Genomic DNA, 13,002 nt, shown 5'->3' with positions numbered 1-13,002 from the left:
ATGTTCTAGGGATTCTTCCTTTCCATCTTACGCAAGCGTTGTGGGGATTGTGGCTGTGCCAGTTTTGTTCCAAAGTATCTTTTGTTTTAGTGTTTCAGGACCATTTTGATTCTGTTTGTATGCCCAGTGCTTGTCCTGAAACCTTCTGTGGTTTCTGCTGGAACTGCACAGCAGGCAGGTGGAGACCAAGAAGGTGCAGCTGAGCATCGTAACTCTGGAGTGTCTGTTTGATTGCTACCCTCCTCATGACATCTGGGCATTTCCAGCCTCTTTCTGTGCCTGCTTTTTGTGATGCCCTTTGGGATTAGCCCAGTGTTCAGGCCTGGCTGAGATCTTTCTGCAGAGGTGCTCCTCACAAGTGGGGATTTGAGAATGGGGGGGGCAAGACTGTGGGTGCAGGAGAAAAGCAAAGTGCTACCCAGTGCATCTCAGATCTCACAGGGCAGTTTCCCCTTCCTTGGATGTCCCTCTTTGGTAAGAGTCTCAGCAGTAGGAGATGTACTTTTAGGAGACATTATCTCTTGGGGATGCCCTATTTCCCATGCTGTTGAAAATCCAATTGAAGCTTTAGATGAGGAGGCTCAGTTACAGGCTTGCAAACACGCAGCTATTTTACTGTATTATTAACTCTCTCGTTTGCCTTACCCTTAACGTCCCATGGCACACACCGTGGTGTGCAGGACGGCGGCTCTGGTTCTGCTCACACGCAGCCCTGACTTTGTCATGCTGGTCCCTGTTGAATCAGCGCCTGGTACTTGTTCTCAGGATTACCCTGGCTTGGGCCAAGAGCACCTCACCCTCCTATGCAAAAGGTGGTGCTTTCAGGTTTTGGCTTACCAGTAATGCAGCCCTTTCAAACTCACTTTTCCCCTCTCACGTATTCCTGACAGAAGTAGCATTTTAAATATTTCATAGCATTATTCTTTCTTCTTCCTTTTTGCCAGATGCCTTTAAAACATTGTCAGATTACAATCTGGGTGGGGGTTTTCAGGATCAATTTCCTTTCCTTCTTGATTGCATGGTATGAGTTTTGCAATAAGGGTTTTTTTTTCCTTTTTTTCTTTTTTTTTTTTTTCTTTTTTTTCAGTCTTGCAGAACAGATGCCTTCAGTTTATGCAGAGAAAGATTGACTATGATTAGAGCTAATCCAGGATGGCAGGATTGGACCCCCACAGTGAAAGCTAGAAAAGTGATTGCAAAAGTATTCTGTTTCTCCTTTATTAATTACACAGGAAGTTTCCACCGAAGGCTCATGTGGCACAACTGGCCTATGTAATAAGTAGCAGGGCCTGTAATTACAGTCTGTCTTATGATGCTGTGCTCTGACTTTCTAGGCACTGCAGTTCTATTTACATCTGCGTCTTTGTCACCTTTTAAATATTTGATCGGTCACTAAAGGAAGAAGAGCACAAGCCGTAAGCCTTGTGGAGGTGCAGTGAGTCTAAATGAGGGAGTCCTCCTCCTTCTCAGGTATCCACCTGAGTTGGGACACAGAACAGAGCATGGGGAACAGGGGAGATTTTACCAGCCATGCAGCGGAGTGGGCTGCACACCGAGTATCTTTCAAGATCTTGGAGTCTTTGTAGGACTGGAAATTTGAACCTTTTACAGGTCTTAACTAGTGTACTCTCATGTTAATATATCAGCATTTCTTTGCTCAGAGCAGTGTCTACAGGATTTGACCCTCCTTTTCTGTAAGATTCAGGGGTTTATGGTTGCAGAGACCATTCCACATATGGCGTGAGGAGGGGAGTGGCTTTTGGCATCATGCAGAGAAGCTGGGCTTCAAATCCTAGTATCAACATAAAACAAGAGTAACTTGAGCGGAAGGGGGAAGGCAGTGATTTACATGTGGTTCAGTACCAGGTTCACCAGCTCTGACCAGCATTGAGTGCAGCCTCAGTCAGATCAGCTCATGGGGGTGTCAATCCAGACACCTGGCAATGAGTAAATGGGCTTCTTGTGAAAGTGTTTGGTGCTGGTCACTCTAGCAGTAACCTCTTGTCTCTTTGGAAATGTGCACTAAAGTTAGCGTAGAACTACAGAATGGTGCCACCCAGTCTTTTTTTTTTAAGGCATACTCCCAGTGCTATGTTTGATCAAGAGAAATGAAAGCCATTGTGCAAATACTAAACTTTATGCAAAAAAAATATTAGCAATCCACTACAGATACTTCTAATGTCCATTAAACTGGTATGCAAATTGTCCCTTTTCTGCAGCTTGCACTGTTATTTAATTATTTTTGGTCTGATGTCTGTTTAAAAAAAACCAAAAAAAAACCACCTCAATTATTTCTTAAATTTTTTTCTAACTCTACTTCTAAGAAAGTTGATGCTTTAAAAGAAAAAAAAAAAACTTACTTTCAAACATGGGTTTTTCAGGCTTCAAAATTAATAATTTCTACACCTGACCCAGTTCCTGCAGCTGCCAAAAATGAAAAGAGAAAGCTATTTAAATTTCTCATAGAACCATTTATCTCTTAAAATATGCCAAGGCAATTTGAGGTGGGGGTGGAGACTCAGCTATTTATCTCAGCAGCTTGATTTTTCTCTTTATGTTTCTAACTGTCAGGGGGAAAAAAAAACGGTAGGAAGCTATTCTTGGGCTATTATTGATGTATTGTGTTGCCATTATGCAGGATGTCTGCTTTGCTATATACGGAAGGACATTAATAATAGCCATCTCCCCTACCCCCACCCTCGGTTCCTCTTTGGAAAGATATGGTTTAAACTGGAGCATCTGCTGTGTTCAATTTGCTGCTCCCTCCTCCCCTTCCCCCAATTCATTCCCAAACTAGTTTTGAGAACAGGGCTAAGGGAATAAGAAGACAGGTTATATTTGCCATTTTTCTGCCTACTGTGTGGTTGCTCCAGGCAAGTCATTTCCATGCCATGTACCTGTCTACCCTCTTCCTTCCCGTGTATTGCCCTTCCTTTCATTTTAAGTTCATCAGTGTAAAAAAACCCTTTCTCACTGTCTTTTTCTCACAGGGGCTGGCTGGCAGAACGGGCTCAGCAACAGACCTCTGATTTGTTATTACCCAGCATTTCATATCCAGAAACGTTGGTTTCTTCATTACTTCCCATAAGTAGGAAAATGTATTCCTGTTCCCATCCCTCCTACCCCAGGTTTAAAACATTGTTATGAAACTTTAAAGGGTCCATCCGCTTGTTTAAAGACTCGGATGCTTGGTTTATTTTTGGAAGCAGAGTGTATGGTGAACAGGAATAGTTTGATGTTTAAAAAATAGCCCTGCTTCAGCATTCCCCTGAAGTGCGGGAAGTCCTGTCTCCGCAGGTCTGTGCCAGCAGCGTGACAGCCCAGAGAGCAAAGCTGACTTGAATAGGAAAACGAACTGGTCTGATCCATTTTATCTGTGAGGAGAGAGGTGAAAAAAATAAATGTGGCAGAAAATAAAGGCCATAATTGCTCTGATATTTTTTTAAATGGCTGTTCCTACATCTCAGGCTAATTTTGTTCCATAAAAGCTTTGCTTATTCCACATTTCTGATAGTCGGGATCATGTGCTTTTTCATGGTGTCATTATTTTTACTCGTCGTTTGTTGTGTCCTAGTCTTGCTCTGGTCCCTATATGGTATGGAGCCATTTTGGTTTGGGCACTGAAGACAAAGTTAGGAGCTCAGTCTAGGACAGCTCACCTAGAGTTTAGGACCAGAAAATGCAAGCAGAATATTTTCCAGTTCTGATATAGGGAGGTTTTCTAAATATTGTAGATGGGAGGAATGCCTTCATCTGGGAAAGTGCTCAGATTTCAAAATGAAAGGGAGATGGTCATTATTGTGTCCCTTGGTGGTGGCCAGGGACAAAAATGCCACCCTCTGAAGTGTTCCCTAAACTAGAGCCAGAGCCCAACATTTGTTCCAGCTCCAGCTTGCCACACTGCTGCAGTGTGAGAGCAAGGATGCCTGCTAACAGAGCAAGGTCCACCTCACCCTTTCCAGTCAGAGCTGCTCCCCATGGTGAGTCTGTGTCCAGCCTAGGGCTTGATCCTGCCTTCTTAGTGCAAGTATTTTGCCAGAAACAGGTGTTTTCTCTCTGCCATTAGCCATGGGATTCTGTGCAATGATTAGGATTTGTAGGGAGGGAGGAGAAGATCCTGTTCCAATTAGGCTGCTTTTGTGCTAATGTTTCATTCAGGGCTGTATGAGATAAGAGCAGTTTGCACTGGAATGCACAGCCGGAGGTTGTGGTTTGCGTTTCAACTATGTTGAGATGGTACCCATTGAAAATACAGAACTGGGGCACTTTTTTACATCTGCCAGTGCTTTACTGACAGCTCTGTTCAGTTTGGCAAATAGACATTTTCAGCCTTGTCCCCTCAGCCTGATCTAGTTCTTTGCTTTATCCACCTAAAGAGTAGATTTCTAATGTGCCTAATACCCAAGTATCTGAGCACCTGACAAGTATCTAAGCAGAACAACCAGCAAGGTGAAGAGTAGGCTATTAAATGAGCTGCCTTTACAAAAAGTGTATTCCACTTTCTTCACTATGTGCCTTTTTGGAGACCTGTGATGCTCCTTTACGGGCAGCAGAGAAATAGCCCTAGTACCAAGCAGGGATGGGAACTATAAGGATAATGTAGAACAGAATCAAGAGGTTAATCCTGAGCATCTGTTCTCCATTGGGATAAGCAAAGCAATGGCTTTATCCCATCAGCACTTCTTGTCGTGCTTAACGCACCTCATTGTCTGGTAGGCAACTGTTCAGTGGCAGAGGTACTTGGGTATATCTCCTCAAATGTCTCTGTCTTATCAGAACTCCAGAGTCATTCATATCTGGAGATTTTATTTGCTTAATATTTTCTCTTATAAGTTCTCCATTATTCATTTTTTTTATAATGTTAGGAGAGAAAATTTGAAGGTGAGCCAAAGGCTGGGTGTTAGATTGGTGCTACTGTATTAAAAAGGCTGATGTGCTTTCATTTTCAATCCCCAAAATCATGTTTTAGGAAACTTTTCCCTGCTGTGGTCAGAGAGGAAATACAAGTTTTATTGGAAATGCAGAAAAGGGCAGGTTTGATGTTTTGATGCTCAGTACTGCACCAGTGTGACCTCCTCGGCTCTCCCTCTGGAGAGTGAGGACTTAGTATTGGTAGAGGTATGGGCAGAGCAAACTTATGCTTGGACTTTCTGTTGATCTTGCTAGACAGTGTCTGCTTTGGTGAGACTTCAGCTTCCTTAAGGGTCCTGTAATTTCCCATGCCACAGCTTGTGTTTTGGACCATCAGAGAGACTGGAGGGCAGCCTCCAGTGCCTTCTCTCCAGTTAGTCAAATGACAGACTAGGAGTACTAATCCTGCAGTTGTGGTAACAGCACTTTCCAGCTCAGAACAAACAGCAGAGGTTTCTTGTGTTTCAGAGCCTCATCTCACAGTGGCTTTACCTGTGTGGGCTGATGCAAAGGGGTCTGAACCACACACGGGTCATTCCAGAAGGATTCCTCTTGGCTAAATGCCCCATGGCAAACCCCCTGGGGGCTGGGAGGTTGGCTTAGTCTTCCAAACTGCAAGGAGGGTGTCCCCAGGAATGTATTTGTCCTATGTAGCTGCTATGCTTTGGCCTATCCCTGCCAGCTGTCTGCTCTATGGTTCACTGGTGATGATGTTTATTGGACATGCAGTAATTCATAGTGGATGACTCGGCCAGGTTTGAAGTGGTATTTCAGCTTTACGATAGCTCTTGGTTTAGCCCTTTGGATAGAGAAGGTTTTGCATTGTTGCCTTTGTTGCAGTTGGGAGGGGAGTGTGACTGACCACACTCCTCCTTGTCCTGTGCCAGCAGACAGAGGCTCTCAGTGGTATGGCAAGTATCTTCCTTTTAAATGTGAATCAGTAGCCTAGGTATCTGGGCAAGAAGGGGGCACAAGGAGGCATTCCCTGTCTGAGGAATGCCTTCTGCTGCACGCTCCATGCCCTCAGATCCTAAGGGAGGTAACGTTACTTGAGCTTTTAGGACTGGTCTCCTATCTGTCAGAGCTTGGGGTTACCAAGTTTTACCCCTTGCTGAGCACAAGCACTACCCAAGTCTGTGAGGGGCCTAATCCTGCTGCCATTGGAGTTCTCCCGAATCCTGTGAGTTGCTGAGCACATCTCCTCTGAGCTGCTGAGTAGCCTCCCTTCTCACTGAACCCATCAGGCCACTTGTCTCCTTCATTGACTACTTTCACAGGGCTTTGAGGGCACTCAGGAAATGCAATCAGCACCTTACAGGATTGGTCTGCTAGGTAATATATGAAGTTTTTTCTCTGGTAACTTGTGTGCATGAATTGAAAACCATTTATTCCAGTTTGTTCTGAGGACAGATGCAGCATATACACGTTTTCTATATTTATAAATATATTTAGATATATATATTTTGTTCTCAGCTAGTTACTTCTTCTAAACTGCAATTTTCAGAGTAACCGGCATATATTTTTTATTCAACATGTAAAATGACTTTTTACAGTAAGAGAATGAAAGCTGTTTTAAGCATGTGTTTTCTGTATTTTTATTACGCATTATCCAATTATATTGAGATGTATTTTCCTCTTTGCTCTGCTCTTTCAGTCGTTATCCTTTTTATCAGTTATGCTTTTCTAATGTTTTGTAAGGGAAAATAAATATGCAAAATCACCAGATGCCTTTTTTCTTTGCAGGAGAAGTATCACAAATGCTTTTTTGTTACATTTTACCAATCCAATAAACTCCTTATAAATTTCATTTTTGTTTGCCAGCGTGTGAAATTATTTTTTCAAGTCGAATGGTATTTACTTTCTCCTAACCTCCACCTGCAATTATGCTTCATATCCTCAATATCTCTCTTTTGGGTTCAAACTTTTACTGTGTGGCTCCTCAACATACTTAATTCAAGAGCCTCTTTCACTGTTGGGTGAAGCAAGGATGCTAGAAATATGTCATAAGAGAGACCTGAACTATGAAATATTTCATATTTCAGTACAAGCCCCCTGCGTGTACTGACCATCTCCCCATGAATTTTTTGCTGTTAATGTGCACCTGTGCAGGGGAGAGCGCTCCATTCCTAAACCATGAGGTAATCTGCAGAGGTGGGTTATGTGCGGAGGTTGCCCGCAAATATTCTCAAATTTGAGTTGTGATGGAGTGACAGTAGAGCCAAGCATCTTGCTTTGCGGCTGAATGGAGGAACATTATTCAAACTACTATGGTGAGAGTAGAAAGAAGTGTGGTTTGCAAAGCCTTTGTCTTCTAGGAAGTCGCTTCTAGGCCGTTGTTGCTGTAAATAATCTGGATTGTTCCCGGTCCAGTCCAATCTGCTTCAAAAATATCACAGATCACCACACAGCCTGACCTTCACCTCCGCAGTCAGAGAACATGGCACAGCACCAAACCCTCACAAAACACTTTCCCTGACTGAAATGCTTCAAGTGACGGGGAATCCAGTGTATTCTGGTAAGCATTTCCAGTGAACGTTTCTTACCTGCTAAATATCTGCACCCGGCTTAAAGCCTCTGTTTGTCTACCCTCTCTATCCTCGGACCTCTTTATAAAAGTCCTTTGCTCTCAGAAGTCTCCCGTGCAGAGCTGCCCATGCTGTCTTCAAGGCAGGATTCATCTTGATCACCTTTAGCAGCCAGGAAGACAGCGTTGTTGTCCAAGGCGGCCCTCTAGTCCTCTGTAGTCAGTGGAGAAGGTCTGTCTTTTCTTTAGGTGAGTGTCTGAGACGGGTTTGGTTTGTGTCTTTAAGGGTTAAATGAGATTAATACTTTCCTCCATTCATATCAGCAAAAGTAGTTTTCTTAATGGTTCTTCACAGAATTGTAGAAAGGTTCCAAGGCACACAGTACAGCTAAACCCATTCCCAATTTGTCACTCCCAACAAAATTTTATCTAGCATGAAGACATCTACAGATAGAGATCTCACAACATCCCTTGTTTGTCCGTTCCATGGTAGTGTTGTCTTCACCCTTAGACAGTCTTTCTTACTGTCCAGGCTAAAGATTCTTGGCTGCAAATTAAATCTCGTACTTCGTTTCCCACCTCCAGTGAACATGAAGGACTTCTTTAGTAGGTTATGTATTGTCAGGGGATGCTTTGTTAGTCATGGAAGGAGGCGCAAGCAGCAGCTTCACTGCCAGCTCCTCCTCCCCTTCCCCAGGGGACTTCAGGAAGGGCCTGTGTTCTCCCTCAGGAAAGGACGAACTCTGCAGCTTGTTCCTACAGGACACGGGAGTCTGACAGGCTTTGTCTTGGCAGTAAAGGGAGTGTGATGGTGTAAGCTTTCAAGTCTACTCAAACTGCTATATAGTTTTCCAAACTCGATATTATTACTTCCTTTATAGCACAAGGTACTTTTTCCTAAACTTGTTATGATGGAAAAGTTTCAGGCATATGTTGTCCGCACACAAATCAAAATGCATTAGCAGGCCAGGGGCCAGAGGCGAGGGCCAAGGGTGGGGGAGCTATTAATTCAGTAGTTTGGCACTGCTTTCTTTCAATCAAAGGCAACAAGAATCCTTTGAAGACAATGAAAGCTCTGGGAGTAAAGTGTATTTAAAACCCAGGTGGGAAGGCTAGCTGTAATGGGGGGTTTGGGCGGGATGGAGGTGGTATAGACTACTTGGCAGCCCCACAGGTTGCTTTGTTGGTGATGTTCCTGGCCAAATGAAGAAGCAGTTGTACAGCTGCGTTCTCCTGGCATGAAGGCTGTCTCCAACTGTGGCTACTGTAGATTTAACCACCTGGCTTTAAACAACTGTGCATCTTGTATGTTTATCTTGAAGACATCTAGGCTAACTTGCTGTATGACTTCCTCTGTTTCACAAATGGAATTTTATTACTGAGCAAGGATTACTTTCTAGCCAATTTAGACAAGATTTTGGGGGCATTGGAAGCTTCCTCGCGGATTTTCAAAGCTGAGAAGAAACTTGGAAAGCTAGGGAATCTGCCCACAGTGCCAGTCTTAGCAGGCAGGGATTGATGTTCTGGATGGGGTTCATTTCTGCCATCTCTAATAGTTTGAGAGAGAAGAGTCCAATGCAAGTGAGCTGTAGGGCTCCCTCTGTGATAGATGGACACCTCCAAAGGGCCATTCTTCCAACATCTCTTAGACACCTTCATGGCAGGGTGAACTGTTTTCTGGAAATACCTCTCTCACTCTATTAACTGTCAAGGGGCTTTGAAAGATCAGCATAGATCAAACCTCTTCCTTTCAGACAACTGAAATTGGAGAAGATAAATGGACACAGTGAGTGGGCTCTTTCACCACTGTCTATTCCCCACAAAACAGCAAGTGGCTGCATAACACAGCACTACCTCCGCGGCAAAAAACAAGCAGAGAAAGGGGAGAAGAGTTTGGGTTGGGCTGTCAGGAGAATTGCTGCTGCTGTCAGTGTCATCTGTCACAACCTGCCAGGGTCGTGCAAGAGAAAGTACCACTCCTCTGGTGACACAGAGGAGCTCCCTTCCCCAAGGAGCTTTCAGGAGGAAGGCTGGGACCTCTCTGCCTCTGGTCTGCTGGATCAGATACCAGCAGTCCCAGTAACAGTCAAAGTGAGAGAAGCCTACACCTCTTTTGCTGCTGAGAGTTTCTGGGACAATGTTTTATTGCTACTGAGTCCACTTAAAACACACAAGGTCAGTCCTGAAGCGGAGCAGAGACGTAGCAATTGCTTTCAAAGTGCTCACTGCAGTCCCAGTGCAGTGTCACCAGAAGATGCACATGACACTGTTTTCCACAAGGTAAGGAAACATGAATAAGCCCAAATCATTGAATAGCAGAACGGGCTGGTTTTTTATCTTGCAATATTGTTGATGTTGGACTTAATCTGCTGTCTTAAAGTAGAAATATAAAGACGCTGCTAAATCATCACTATTTCAGCAACTAATTAAGGCGTAATGCTCATGGTGCAGCAGTATATGAGGCAATAAACGGCTTTGGCGGCTGATTAAATGCTGGCACCGAGGCATTTAATTACAGCAAAAGCCAATTACCATGCGCATATTCCGACACCACGGACATTACTCCTGTAATATGACAGAACAAGGAAAGGCAATAAACCATGCTATAGAGATGTATACTACAGGACTCTCTAGGTCTGCCAAAATCAGCACCCTTCCTTTCTGCTGGCTCTGAGATGGGGGCTCAGTCTCCATAGGGAAGGCTCAAAACAAGGTCATGGAGTGAAACTTCTTCATAATTTATAGGACTAATTTGAGATCTAGAAACAGTCAAATATTGCAGATCCTCCCTGTACAAGGTGCATTTGACCATTTGTAGAAAGTAATACTCCCACACTCAGCCAACAGGTGCATTGAAAGTCTCACTTAGTATATTTAGCATCAATGGGCAAGTCAGTGGCACTGATGGAAGAGGTTATGCGTAGCCTTTTTTTTCTTTTAGTTATTGCATTGCAGAAAGCATAATCGGTTGCAAAACACCACATGCCACTCTTCAGCTAATTGATTTAAAAGCTGGAGTCTGATTTTCACAAGCTTTCAGCTCTTGCACCACCCGTTTGACTTAACCAGCTCAGCATCTCTTCAAATTAAGCCCTAGCTCTCTTTAACCAGAAGTGAATTCTTCTTTTGAAGGAGTTTCCTAGAGAAATTATCTCTTAGAAAATCCTTGGCACGAAACCTTAGCCAGCCTTGGCATGCAAACCTGCCTCACGCTGGCATTAACAAGCCTCTTATTTAAATGTTGATGAGCTCTTTGCTGCCAGTTAGCAATGGGAAATGCAGTCTGTGTGTTAAACGAGAGCTGGGAATGACTTCCAAATACCAAAATGTTTGTTAAACTCGCGGCCCACCTCTTCCCTCCTTGGGGGTGGGAAGCTTCCCAGAAAATTGGCCCCATTTTGCACAGAAACTGCCAGGCAGGATCAGACCAAGGATCCCTCTCATTCTGTGGCCCACGTGGGACTGGCGCCAGAAGCACGCTTCCCAGGATGACTCGCCATACCACTAGTGTGCCCCGGCCCCTGTTAATTAGTAATGGTCTCACTCTTTGCAGGCAGGCTCCCCCCCCCAATAGTGTGCATTTGGGTTTACTTGTTTGCTTTTAACCTGTACCATTATGTGGTGGTTCTGGTGGCTGTTGCCTGTGTTGAGAGCTGATGAATCGCACCCCCAAACCTTTCTGGAGTCACTTGGTTCTCCACAGTGCTTTACAGAAATGCATTCCACAAGCTGATTGTGATATTATATATATTGATATATCTCTTTAGCTAGACAGACACCCTCTAAAACTCAGCCTGAGGCTGTGGGACCAGCTGCCATTTGTTTGCCATCCCATGGAGATCAAATGGTTTTTTGCCTCTAAACCAGGCATACCACATATATGGTGGGGGCTCCTCAGTCCTTCTGGACTCTCCCCTTCTGCAGTGAGTCTGAGGTGAGTCAAAGGACGAGTTTCAAATAACAAATGCCAGGAGAGGGAGTCTCCCTGTATCCTCGTGTTACCTTTGCTGCCTTCTGAAATCAACATGTTCCCTAGCCAAGGAACGTGTAAATTCTTTCGGCTATCACTCACTTTTGGATGAATCCCAACTGTGCATATATGCAACAGTCGGTTTCCTCGGTGTTTGAATGAACTAGAAAGGCTTTGTCTGCTATAGATGGGAGCATTCAGTCCCATTTATGGTACATTATATCAGTCTGAAATAGCATCTGTGAGGTCCTTAAACTGAACCACCATCAGATTTACAGCCACCGCAGAAGAGTTAGCAGGCTGGCTCCAGAGAGCTAGGAGCAGTAACCATATTCTCTTGAAATATTTGCTTTCTCTGCAAAGCTGACCTGAGGAAGAATGTGTTGTTCATTTGAAGATCTCTGTTTGTTCATTTATTCAGAGAACATCTTCATTGACAGCTGCTGTAAAGAGATGAGCTTCAGAGCTGAGAGCCAAAGACATGCTTCTTGTCATTGCAGAGCTGGTGACAGCTGCTCAGACAGGGAGCTTCTCATGGTACGTCCACACATCTGCAAGGTAGAATGTGGGGGATTTGAGTTGTCCAACAACATGGGGTGAGCAGGAAAGTTCAGCTAAGCACAATCTTCCACTCAAACCTCTGCCCAGAGGGTGACCGGGACCTTGTCTGCAACTCAGCAGACGGAACAGCAAATGCATGCACTGACATGTTCTCAGTTTTTAATAACTCTGCTGCCTTGAAGAGCACTTGAAATACCTCGGCAAGGGTGCAACAGCAGGGCCAAAATAGGATGCAGCAAAAATCTCCCCCAGGAGCCTACTCTTGGGTCACTTCCAGTCTGTTGGTCCCCTGTGTTGTAATGCAGGTCAAACTCAGGAGAGTTATCCCACCTACCATCCTCACTGGAAACAGCCAGGGGAATGGCTGTTTGTTGTCAGTTGTCCTGGGGAAGTGCAGGAAGCCAAGTGAGATTGGGGAAGTTTTGCTTGATGGTGTGCAGACATGGCCAGTGACAGCCCATGTCTCAGACGCTCCCAGTCTAAGTAAGCAGGACACATGAGGAGCGGGCAGAACTGCCAACTCAAGCTGCCAGAGCCCTGTGTTTATGTGAAATTCTTGGCTTTCATTTAAAATAATAATAATCATAATAAAAAAAATCTGACCCGCTCAGTTGGAAATATGATCCCTAAAGAGTCAGAAACCACAAGGCCATTCAAAAAGGCCCATAATTCATATGTATATGCTTATAGCTCTTGATTTTTAAGCCAAAATCATGGTGTTTGGAGGCCCAACTCAAGACTTATGAATTCCTAGAGGCTGACAGTACCAAGTGGGGAAAGGGCAAAATTAGTACATGGGAAGAAACAGAGTTGCCAAAGGTATGACAGCAGGTCAGTGGGAGAGCCAGGCCTCCTGCCTCCTCACCCTGTGTACTAGCCACATTGCCTGGCCTCCTTCCCCAAAGGAAATTAAGAGTCCTTAAAGCAATCCTGGCTATTTTAGTCTTGTGTTTCCATCTTCCTTTTGATGCTCGTATTTTCAGCAACACGCAGATCTTGCAGCATCCTGCAGCTCTCCATAGGATATTATTCCATC

Source organism: Phalacrocorax aristotelis, chromosome 7 (assembly GCF_949628215.1).
Source record: "Phalacrocorax aristotelis chromosome 7, bGulAri2.1, whole genome shotgun sequence".
Taxonomy (NCBI): domain Eukaryota; kingdom Metazoa; phylum Chordata; class Aves; order Suliformes; family Phalacrocoracidae; genus Phalacrocorax; species Phalacrocorax aristotelis.
The sequence above is the reverse complement of the archived record's forward strand: the minus strand, read 5'-3'. Positions refer to the sequence as shown.